The following is a 13350-nucleotide window of genomic DNA, read 5'->3' on the forward strand; positions in this document are numbered from 1 at the left end:
GAGTCAATTACCTTTATTACAATTCAACATTGTAATAATGATCATACACTTTTCGGTGCAGGATAATGGGTTCGATAACCGGTGGAACCTTATGTAGCTCAGACCTCAGGTTTAGTTATAAGTCCATGTCTCATGTAGCATCGATGCTGAAAGAAAAGCTAAACTCCAGTCCAACCAGCCAACTATCGTATTAACTTGTAACAACTCTCAGTTGATAGAACCACATTTGGGTCTTAAAAACAAAACGCAGACAAGTAACATGTTACAAGGTGACAGTTATTATGTTCCGGAATGATATCTTTAGAAATTGATGAACGTGAAAGTGAAGGAGTATTTAACACAGAAATATATTATGACACAAGTGAAAAAGAATTCTGATCAACGCATTAATGTAGTTAATACACACATTCACAAAACTAGACGAGACGAGAAAACTTGAAAATTGTATTGCACGAAACGAGACTTGTACAAATTTTACGAAACGGGACGAGAAAACCTTATTTCTCGTCTCGTCTCATCGTCTGAACATCATCATCCATGATACCTTTGGCAGCTACCAACTGCACCGGATTCAAGTCCCGGTTATGGTTTGCAATCCAACATAGCCTAATAGAAATTTTTGCTCTTCATAATTTTGGAGTTGCATAGGGACGTAAAACACAGTATATTTCCTTTTAAGTTTATAACCGCTTGACAATAATAGTGCTTATTGGAGATTTTTCATTACACGAACTTCGGAACTATACTAATGACTAAATGAATGACTAAATTGTTCTATAAATACCAGCAGCAGCATTTCTCAGATTTTGCTTAAGAAGAGCAAAATTCTCCTCCAATGTAAGTAGTTTTATTATTATTATTATTATTATTATTATTATTATTATTATTATTATTATTATTATTATTATTATTATTACATTACTACACTATTGATTAAAAGTATTTATGTAAACAGGGCCGGATTTAGCGGGGATACACCGGAGCACATGCACCTCTCTTCACTGTAAATATACACTATCTAAAATGAGAACGTAGCAGTGAAAAAGCAAAATTTTCCGTAACTTTCTGCTGTCAAGTGTCCGTTTGAGGCTTAAAACAAAGCTTAGTTTTGCAAAAGCAATAGTTTAAGTCGATTTTCTGAGGTTGGAGGAAAAGGATTCACTGAATAAAGTAGTATTCCTCATTCACACCACAGATGTCTAAAGGTATTTACAAACTTAAAAATTTAAATCAAATGTAGTGGTAGTTATTGGTGCACCCCCTTCAAGAAATCTTGTATCCGACCCTGTATGTAAATATCTCAAACTTAGAGGGAATGCAGCAAAGATGCCTCTGACTCTACCAACTTTTTAATGAGAACAAAATTGTCCAATATCGACATTGTTTACTTCAATCAAATACTACATACTAGGTTGGTGCAAATGAAAATGTTCACTTTGAATTCTGGTGGGAAATTAACCTCACCAACACAAGAACGGACTGAGGTCACGCGTCTAATGTCGCAACTCTGTGCACATCCAGGAAATGGAACGGGGTTCTCAGACAGTCAGGAGGCAGTGAATTATTGAACAGTGGCATATGAAAGGGCACCGTGAAGAACACAATATTTCCAGTGATTTTCCTTTACAAATTCGAACTAAGGCATTCTGTGCAGCAAGACGAAAGAAAGAAAAAAAAAGATCAATATATTTGGTTTGTCAAATTTCGTTAACAGGGGTTAAGATTGGCACTTATCTTGGAATTTCATGGGATGCAAGTGACTTTCGCGTTCGAAGGGTCCATTCCCTTTTAATTTTTTTCTAAAAAGTTCTACCAACTAGTAGTTCTAGTACTACTAATGTTGGCTATCTATTTATTTTATCATTTTTTAAATTTGTTTATAAGTAATTTAATAAATAGATGTTTGGTAGTTTTGCGTAAATTTCCGGGGATGGGGTTGAATATCAAAGGATTATTGAGTCTGCTATTGATCTCTCCCAGGTATACTTGCAAATTATTTATGCTATATAAGTGATAATTTGATAACGAATACTTCAATTTGACCCCGTTGCCATGAGAAAAAAGTACGTATTATCAACATTTCAAATATGATTCTGTATATACTAAAATCGTAAACTTCCGTATCTTAACAACGATAAAGTCTGATAGACACTGGGACTAGCTTTAAGATATTACAAATATGTTATCAAAATTATCTTTTTCTTTGTTAAAGTAGGTATTAAATGATAACGTTGTTTACCAAATATCTTGATAACACGTTACATTACATATCTGAATTGTGTGTTTCAAACTTTTAGAAAATATTTAAAGCATGTTAATTAAATTTTTAGTCTAAGTTATTTTTAGGTGAAGAAATCTTTAATTTCACTAATAATAAACCAATATGACTGGTATAAACTTAAGAATTGATTGTATTGCAATGTTAAATTGACGAATACGTACAACTTATCAACTATCTCAAATATAGTATAGAATTTGTAGTAATAAGGCTCATAACCTTTCCCACTTTGGATCAATTCTATGACTGCAATTTATGGATTCGTGAATAATTAGCTTGCTAAACGAGAAACTAGATTCTTCTAAAGTAATCCTCCGCTTTAGAAGACATTTGGATAATATATATTTTTTTCTTTAAGAACGCATTTTGTATAAAATATGCCTTTTGTTTGGTTGAATCTCTCATTGGGTATATTCTTATAATTTTAATGCATTATAAAATTATTTCTACCTAAAATGTTTGTTTCATTTCAGCTAATTACAAGCCGGAAGAAATCAGTGTTCACAATATCCAAATTTCAATACTAATGAAACGGTACAGTCAAGTAACTAGCGCGATCTAAAAAGACGTCCACTTTAGAATAAATTTCTAATTGTACTCTTGATAATAATTTCAAGAGGTACATTTTTAAACATATGCATCCATGGGGTTCCTAGAAAAGTGACCTGAAATGTGGGATATAAAAAAAATATATCCTAACACTCGTCCGAAACGATATACCGGTACTTTATATATAAAAGCTTTTTTCAAACAAGCCATCCTGAGTGGGGGTTTTCCTCACTCACACTAGGCAAATGCCGGGATGGTACGTAACATACAGGTCCCAGGCCGCTTCCTTCCGACCCCAATCCTTTATTCCTTTCCTTTCATTGGACAGTGTGATCGCAAAGAGACGTCACTCCTCATACATGACAGGTTAACCTGGCCATAGATGCCGAAAGTTTAGAAATCTTATTCTTAATCTTGATCCAAAATATCGCAACTTTGAGGTCATTTTCTCATGATCTCATGGACGGATGTTTCGAAAAGTAGTTTCATTGGATTCAGCCAAGGGCACCGATTTCACTGTAACATTGGGGGGGGGGATTCATAAAAAATACATATAATAATAAATATAACAAGAAAAATACATATAAAAATACATATTCACAAAAATACAGGGGAGTCCACATGAGCTTTGCCCGGGCCCCCGATTCTGCAGGATCGGCGTCCTTGGATTCAGCGTCCTCAAATTAGTATAAAAATGCCCAATTAAAAAGGAATACATGTGTGGATACTTTTACTACTGGCATAAGCGGTGGTTTCAAAGATCCGAACTTTGAAGTCAATTTTGTCGTGACCACATGGACAAATGTGTTAAGTAATAATAGTTTCATTGGATTCAACACCCTCAAATTATATATGAAAAAGGCAATTAGAAATTTATCCAAGTGTAACCAATTTTTGCTAGTGTCATTCGTTCTTTTATCGAGATAAGTTTGTAAGTCTAGAGATAATATGGTATGACAATCTCTCTAGCATCACCCCTGCTATTTCAAGTTTATTCCATTCGAAGACAGTAAATACGTCATCAAAGATATTTTCATTTTGTTAATGTATTAACATAATTCAACATACAGATAGGAAGAGTCATTTTACGTTAGAAACAATGAAGGTTGAAGTATGGGGGAAAAAATTGAAAGAACTATTTCAGCATTTGCGAGATGATGTTGTGCAGAAAACTCTTTATGCCCCAGTTTTAGCAATATTCATGTACATCGTTTAAAAATTTTAGACTATAGATAATGTGAAGTCGTTATTCCAACACTTGAAATATTCTTACAAGATTCACATATAACATACCGTGAACTGTATGAAAATCAAATCGTTAGTTCAACGCCACATTCCCTTTTTACTGAGGGATCCCAGACGTTTCGTTTTAGCCAAAACAGTCTCATGTTTTACGTAATGTGTCCTCCTCAAAATTGATCAAAACGAAAAACGTTCCGTTTTTTAGGAACCGGAAGCTCACTATATTTTGTTATAGTATAAAATAAAATCAGAGGAACACTAACAACAAACATTCATTGGGAATATGAGGTTAGGTGGAAGGGTACTAGAGGAAATCGGAGTGGAAACTACAGAATGTTGTATTCGGGCAAGTAAAAAAAGTGGCCACAATGATGTACGAGTTGTAGTAGAAAATCAACTGAAAAATAAAAATGAAATGAAATCTTTGAGTTTTACGTCCCACGGTTATGCCGGTTAGGCTAAAGGAGACGGTGATGATGAGTAATGAATGAAACTGTGGAATGAAGAAAGTGGGAGGAAACGGGAGAACCCCGAGTTAAGTTGATTTTGAATTTAACGTCCCGTTCAGCAGCGAGGCTATATGAGACGTGGACCTACTGATTAACGTGGAATCCGAACCACATGAGCTCCCGCCGGGAATCGAACCCGGGTCTCCCACGCCAAAGGCGCGTACGCTAACCGCTTAGCCACGGAGGAGCTCGGGGGAGAACCCCGAGAAAACCCTCGCACACGCTGTTTGTCCACCACAAAGTTCACTTGGCGGGGCGGGGATCGAACCCGGGACCCCAAGCACCAGAGGTGAACGCTCTACCACTGAGCCACCGCGGCCCCAACTGAAAAATAAAGTAATAAAAGCAATATTTATAGGTGGCAGAATTACGATGGTCAAATTTAAATTTAAGGGAAAGAGGAATGATATTATAGTAACTACCCATATAGTCAACTTTCTCTCTGCACCCCTATCTTAAATAATAATATTGGGGATTTAACGAGTTCCATTTGAATGAAGCACAACGGTGGGTACATTTGCGTTATTTTAGAAAATATTTATTAAAAAAAAAAACTCCAAGACCTTAAAGTACTAAACAATGGAACTTTAATGATAATTCCCATTATCTTGTCAACGGAACTACAGTTTCAATATTCCCATTGCGGATAGTACCACAAAGTCTAAAAAATTACCATTTTTTTCATGTACTTTTATCTTTCTATGGGCTTCAAGTCAAAAGTACTAAAGCACCCGACACGCGCGAGTCCTATCTTCTTCTTACATAACACATGTGTATCACACGCTCATACTGTAAAATAAATATATACATACGACTCGTAAGTAAATATGATGTCATCAACCAAGGAGTGACAAGGTCACTGTGAAATTATTTTGTCTGAGTACATATTGAGTAAGTAATTTGTAAGTGATAATTATTTGATGTGTATTTCAGGGCGTCTGAATACAGGTATTTAGAATAACGTGGTAGAAGTTACTTATACACATTAACGTTAATTTTATAACATTATATGGGTAGGTTGAAACCAAAGTGATGTAAGCTGTGTTTGGGTTTCAAAAACGAAAATCTTTTATTACACATTGCCAATACAAAAGATACTTCGCCCACTGGAAAAGTAGTATCTTTTCTGAAATGGCACAAATGTAATTAAAACTTAGAATACATTTTCGATAAGCATAATCAAATCCATAGAAACTTATTGTTTTGTGAGTACGTTCTCTCTTGGAGTGTTACACGAATCGTTTATCCATCCTTTGACATAAAGTCTGTACTGAACGGTATTTGGCACTTGTGCGAGATCTGTCATATGTAACTGGTTCGATTATAACACCACCTACCGGGAAAACTTGCAACTAACCATGGGTCCTGATATAAGCAAGCATCATGTGGGAACAACAAACAGTAACAGGATACATTGAATTTATTTTATGGACATATTTGATCCTTAATACATGAATCATGTCCTTCGTAACGTGATTGTGTAGCGCAATGTTTTGTGGTATTACAAACGCATAGGAGATTGTGTGAAATGGCATCCATTAATATTGTACTGACTGTAAGTAACCACAGTTTTGTCTACATTTTATCTAGTATTTTCCTATGTTAAAATATATTCACGAATATCTCATTAATGGCAAGATCTGAAATACTAGTTGCTGATTCAAAGCATATAGGAGTCTGAAATGCTGTTAACTATTTTGATGTTGTTTTAAAAAGTTACTATAGATCAGCGTTTCCCAACCCTTTTCAACTTGCGGCACACTATGGGTGTAACTTGAATTCTCGCGGCACACTCATAGTTATTATTATTTGTAAATATATATAATACCGTGGTATTTTTTTTCTGTGATTACTGATCTCCTTCTCACAGAGAAGAAAGCTCAATCACTGGTTCTTCCCCGTGGTAAATCTGTAAAACTGTATCCAACCATTCACTAAGAAGAAAGATCACTAAATAACGAACGAACAAACAAATCTCTTTTAGTTTTAAAACACAAATGTAGGTAATTTGTATGCATGTTCGCTTTGTCGAAAGGATTGAATGATATTTTAAAATTTCAAGTTACGAAATAGTCTGTAGCAATAAAGAAGCAATAATAGTCGTAACAATGATAACAAATACTTTTTTTTAACATTAAAAATGAACAGAAAAGTAACACGGTATGAAACTTAAAGTTGTAGATTCATAGTAGAGGTTCATAATAATGTGAAATACAAATATACATTTTTCCTTTGTCTTGCAATTTGATTGCTATAGAATTAATAATTTGTTTCGATTTCCTCGCGGCACACCAGCGGCCCATTCACGGCACACCAGTGTGCCGCGGCACACCGGTTGGGAAACGCTGCTATAGATCATTCCATTCAATGAGAATATTAATAATAAACTCCAGACAAATTTTAAATGGTTTGTCAGTATCTGCCTAGTGTGCACACTATGTCCTCGTCCTTCTGTGTGGAGAAGGGATCAAGTGGTAATCTTCCTTTATATTTACACTTTGATCTAGTTACAGTTTTATCTTATCCACATTTGTATTTTTGACAAATTACTCTTATACTCTTCTCTTCTTTACCCGATACCTTTATGCCAATGCATCAGGATTCTTAGCTTTCTTTTCCTATATGCACTTCTTTCCAGGTTGTGACGTTCTATTTTTCCCGATTGTAACTTTTTCCACTTACTCTCCACTTATTCTACCTAGGTTGAGTTAAGTTGATTTTAAGTTTAACGTCCCTTTCAGTAGTGAGGCTATAGGATAGGGGATTTACTGATTAACCGTGGAATCCGAACCACATGAGCTCCCACCGGGAACTAAGCCCGGCTCTCCCACGTTAAAAGTGCGTACGCTAACAGCTTAGCCAAAAAGAAGCTCTATTCTACGTAGGTATTATTACTTTATTGTACTTATTATTTTTGTCACTTTCCATTACTTATCATAATATTATATTGTATACTTTTAATTACATGTGTAAATTGTCAGTAGGTCTTTCTCCAGATATTTGGCAAGACTTTGCCCCAATTCAATAGAAGAACTACTTTCCCTAACGTGAAGCGACTTTACAGATCTGGAAAGTTCTCATGTGAACACAATTACAATAAAAAGTATAACTTGCTTGCAATAATCTGCAAATTGATTTGTCCATTTAAGTAGATTTAAAACATAAATGTCATAGAATTATCTTTCCATGAAGGATTCTGTTTAGCCAAGTGGTGCATTCTCAACTGAAAAGTGAATAGACCCTATTCGTTGCTTTGACTATCCAAGCTAAACCTTTATTAGTTCAAAATACTATAAGTTAAAGAAAATGTGATTTGATTGAACACTGATTATTAATGCATTAATACGCTAATAGCACAAGCAATTTAATCAGGAAATGATTTTTTCTGAACACGATTATATATACAGTACGAAAACAAATAACTATTTACTTCACAAATCTGTACTTACGGTTAGTATCAGTGATGTGTAAAACGGAGTTTTACTATTATCCTCCAGAAATAAGATTGATCTGGATTAAAAACAAAATGAGTATATTGAAATCTCGTCATTGAAAAAGAGAATGGATAATTATTAGTATTAAATAACAGAAGTTCCAGATTTAAGTTGATTAGTACAGTTCATTTACTCTGATGTATAAACCAAGTAGAGTAAATTGGTGTTCACAAGATCTGTTTATATACATGAAAATATTTAACTTTGGCAAGGTAGATACAGTGAAATATTGTCGCAATAGAATCAATATTGAATTTATATATCACATTTTACATATGTACCTACAAACTGACAGTGAGACACCACATTGATAACGAAGCTTGTTTAATGTTTCTGATGCAATTGTATAGTTGACAGCTATTTCTCCCTGTTTAGTTTTGCCTGTTTTGCCTTTACACCCTTAACCCATATTAGAAAACACATTGATAAATCTCTTACCTTAAGTTGAGACAGGAATTCCTTTTTCATCCTAATGCATGGTGCAACGCAAAGCAAAATCTTTCAAATGGGAATTTTCCGTTCATATTGGGAAATTTCTACAAAGAAAACAAAGCGAACTAGAAGAAACACAGCATAATTTAAGAATACCGCACTGTATATACGTAAATGTAGTTTACTAGTATATTATTATCACAAATGCCTAAACATTTTATGCCTCTAAATTTACATAATGCGAAGTTGCATTTACATATGATATACCAATTTTCCTGCTTAAAGTTTATTCTGTAGCGTTTCAATCTTCTTGTCCAAATGCCTGTGTTTAAGCTTCTTTTTTGCAGCATTCCCTACTTTAAGTAGATGCATTTGCTCTTCGCTTTTCTGTTGATTTTATTTTAGAACAGTTATGAAAGAAAATATGTTTAGATGGTATCTCGACGCAGCCCTTCACGATTTAGAATTCCATTCCTTCGTGCTTTGTTGTTCGTTCCTTATCTTTGTTGTAATGGTTCCAAAGCATGCTGCAAAAGCAGAAAGTACCATAATTAGAGCAGGCTGTAAATTAATAAAGAGACACCAGAGAGCAATTGGTAGGTCAAGAAATTTCTTAAATGTTATTTAAGCGTGTTATACTTCGAAAATCAGAAGAATCAGTAAACAATAAATAAGTATTGGCATGAAAATCCTAAGAATCCATCGTTAAAATATATAATAAATTATAAAATGTCCGAAAGCTAACTGCAACCAGCTAAGAGAATTTGAATTATTGCATCTCATACAGAGAACACAGAGTATTAGTATAATCTAACCAAATATCCATAAGATAATATAGAAACTGTCGTTCTCTTGGACCTTGTAGTTATGGAAACACATCTAGCTGAGAACGCTGCTGCTCTTCAAATCCATTTGCTCAACCCAGAATTCTCCCTATACGTAGGTGGTAAATCCAAATTTAGTGCCTTCCCTCACGAAACTTGTCCAAAATGAAAGAAACAATCTCTGATGGTTTCATTAGGAAACACATGAGCCACTGTATTAACTGCAGCTCTTTCGAAGTGTCAACTTGCTCCTTTAGAATTTGCAATAACCTAACATATAGTCTCTTCTTTACCAGTAAGCAAACAGAAGATAAGCTGAAATAGGTGTCCAAGATGCTTTCCACGTAAAGTATACAGTTGAGAATGTAACCTAGAACAGCCTAGAATGTCCCAATCCATTCTCATTTTATCACAACAACAACAACAACAAAAAATCATCCGGTTCTGTACTATACGAGTCACCTGCTATGCAAAGAAAGCATTTAACTCATTCTAATTCTCTACAGTACATGCGTGAATAATGCAATTTAGTACCCACTCAATTGGAAGCTTTTCTACTAATGAAATATTACACATTGTTTATATTCAAACAAATGTAATTTACTTTAAATAGATATTTCAACAACGTTTTATTTGTCACTAATCACTACTAAAACTGCAAAAACTAATAATTATATCTGAAATAGAAACTTCACAAACATCATTCAAGAGCATGTCTCATGGATAATTATGTCACATGCCTAACGGAAAAAACATAATGAAATACCCATTATTAAGAAGTTATATATATTGTAATATCTTCCAGCAAATATTCTCTCCAGGCTGTTGTATTTCAACTAAATGCTCACCAGGATACGACTCTGTCCAACTAAATCAACCATTAGAAATTGTCTTTCACAGTCTTGCTTCAAACTTCTTAAAATTTAAAAATGATTTTTTTTTTTTTTAGTTTAGCGTTCCACGATTATACTATGCTCTTTAGGCTAAGGCAGACAGATGATTAAAGAAAATGAATGATTATGAAAGAACTGGTAGAGAGCAAGAATATAAGAGGAAATCACAGAGAGTATTTATCATTCCAGGGCTCGAAGATGTTGCAACAGGGGAGAAGATGATTAGAATAAAAGTGCCAAAAGTGCCAAAAGTGCCATAATGCAAATGAGGAAATGTAGTTCCTAGAAAATCATCGTTCCAACGTCCTTCGTAAGTGGGTGAAGCGGGACGGGAAGGAAAGGTGAAATTGCAAATGAGAACCTTAGTTTTTGCAAATTGTATCTACGCAAGAAAATTATCTGAAATGTGTTTTTTTATAACAGATAGAAGTCTGCAATGGAAAAAAAGTAGGTAAAATTCTTGTTAAATGGTACCTTCCATTTTGATTGCAGGCAATGATTTGTGCAAAAATAAATCAACTGAAATGCGAAACTAATTTGTCGAATAATGCAATTTTATAACAACGTGTACAAACGTTGGTTTCTTTGCTCAAAAGCCGTCTGCACAATATTGGTTCATTACAGTACCAGTCACTTACACACCCGAGTGTTTTAGACAAACCATATCTATTGCAAACAAAAGTAGGGTTCTCATTTGAGATTTTGCCATTCATTTCCGCTTCACCCACTTACGGAGAGAGATCGGAAAGATAATTTTCTAAGAATTAGATTTGCTCTTTAGTATTATGTCACTTATACTTTAAGAATCTTTTTCTCCGTTGGATTATTCTCGAGGCGTGGAATGATAAATACCCTCTGTGATTTCCTATACGAGTTTTATCTTCAACTGTTTTCATATTAGTGGTACTGGACGTTTTATCTGATACATGCACCATGTCTTGGTGGCCATTTTGTATACGGTGATGAAAAATCTTTTGCCAAAACACCTTTTAGTTTTTAAAGACCTATCGAACGAGATATCACTTGACCTATGTTTTTTTCCACTTACAATTTTGAAGTTGGGCCCTGGGCCACCATGAAAGATGGTGCTGGGGGGTCACCACGACATCATTCGACGTGCTTAATGTGATTTTTCTGTTTCACTTTTTGTTCTGTTCACTTATCTCCCACCGCTTTCATATTAGTGGTATTAGACGCTTAATCTGATATAGGTGTCATGTCTTAGCGGCCATTTTAAATACGGCAACCGATATGAAAACTCTTTTATCACAACTCTGTTTAGTGTTTGCAAATCTACCGAACAAGGTATCACTCGCCCCATGTTTCTATTTAAAATTTTAAAGTTGGGCCCTGGGTCCCCATGAACGGCGGCCCTTGGGGGCACCGCGACAACACTATTCGACGTGCCTCCATGGCTTTTCTATTTGAGCTTTTGTTTGGTTCATTTATGTTCAACCGTTTTCATATTAGTGCTACTGGACGTTTATCTGATACAGGTAATATATCTTGGCAGTCATTTTGAATACGGTGACCGATATGGAAAATCTTTTGCCACATCGCTTTTTAGTTTTTAAAGATCTACCGAACGAGGTGTCACTCGCCCCGTATTTCTATTTAAAATTTTAAAGTTGGGCCCTGGGGGGCACCGCGACATCGCCATTCGATTTGCCCCATGGTATTTTCTATTTGAGTTTTTGTTCAGTTCATTTATGTTCAACCGTTTTCGAGATATTTCCGGGGAAAGATTAAAATGGGCCACCCTGCATAGGCCTATTGATTTATACTTGGAGATACAGATAATCATGAGGAAAAGTCACATAAAAACACCTACAACATTTAATCTTTGTTTCCACGTAACTGGAAAATTGGACGCACCCACCTGATAAACGTGTTTCGTATCTTTGTCTGACACGTGTGAGATAAGGAATACAAAGATCCATACGCAAGAAAAGATTCAAATATTTACAATCTTTGTTACATTAAATCAGAAGTTTGTGCTGATTAATTGTGGTTTGTGAATTGTGAAACGCTTGTGAGTGCCAGATATTTGTGTGTCCGAACACAGACATTATTTTAGAAAGAGGTAATGTAAATGTAGCCAATATGAGCATCAATTTCTACTATTCACTGAAATACGCAGTGTATCTTGCACTTACTGTGTGAAAGAAAACCGTGCAGGCTTTTAATTACATACAAGTATTGTATTTATACTTAGTGATGGGCATATTCCCGGGAAGATATTTTTCGTGAATATTCCCTGGGAAGATTCTCCAAAATGGGAATTTTCCGGAAATTTATGTACAATCACAGAGAAAATTGCATTATCTTACTATATTATGATTTCAAAGCTTAACTCTTTTTTTATTATTATTATTATCACAGTATCTTATTACTGTTGTCCCCAGAGGGTTCTTTAAAATGTATATTCTGAACGGTATTATGTTATTTTATTAATATTTCATTATATTTAAAAAGAACGCATAAATGTATATTCACTTTCTATACAAGTAAATATGTGGAATAAATGTATAGTAACTCGACATAGTTTTGCACCGCTAAACACTTTAAACTTATATGTAAGTGGATTTTCTAAACTTGACTCTACTATTGATATTATAAACATATTAAATTTTTAAATGTTATAAACGTATTAGGTTTGATAACTGCCAGAAACACATGTCACCATTTTATCAACATTTGCGCATATATATTTATGTTCACAACTTGCAAGATACTGACTTATCTTTATAATTTTGCACATAACATTGCCACACACGACCTTTCTTTCCACCTATTTCTCGAAAGTTCATGCGTTAATTCACATGTAGGAGAAGTCCGAGTACCTTATCAGAAATTCGAGTCAGAGACAAGAGACAGAGCGACGTCTATTACTAACAGTGGTTCGGGGTGTATTAATAGTGCTTCATCTCTATTTCTACATAATTTCTACATTACTTTACAAACTGGTTCCTTTTCATCATTTGTAAATTAGTACTTTGGTATTTTTAGTGCAAACGGAAATGGAACTTAAAAAATAATATTATTAGTTATATAAACTACAGTCAACAAATTTTAATTGTTTTAATCTCCAAATTATTTAAAACCTGGAATTAATTCATAATAAATGAA

At 34.5% G+C, this 13350-nt stretch overlaps 1 protein-coding gene across 4 annotated transcripts in view; it reads left to right on the forward strand.

The window, feature by feature from the left end:
* Positions 1-5409: 5409 nt before the first annotated feature.
* LOC145668571 (cytochrome P450 6k1-like) overlaps positions 5410-13350 on the forward strand; it is a 68462-nt gene continuing 60521 nt past the window's right edge. Inside the window, exon 1 of one of the 4 annotated variants that reach the window (XM_081736572.1) lies at positions 5410-5469. The gene's annotated coding sequence lies outside the window, so the exon portion shown is untranslated. The other 3 variants (XM_081736571.1, XM_081736569.1, XM_081736570.1) reach the window with 3 other exon arrangements.

This window comes from Thermobia domestica, chromosome 13, assembly GCF_964235325.1.
Source record: "Thermobia domestica chromosome 13, izTheDome1.hap1.1, whole genome shotgun sequence".
NCBI classification, from domain to species: domain Eukaryota; kingdom Metazoa; phylum Arthropoda; class Insecta; order Zygentoma; family Lepismatidae; genus Thermobia; species Thermobia domestica.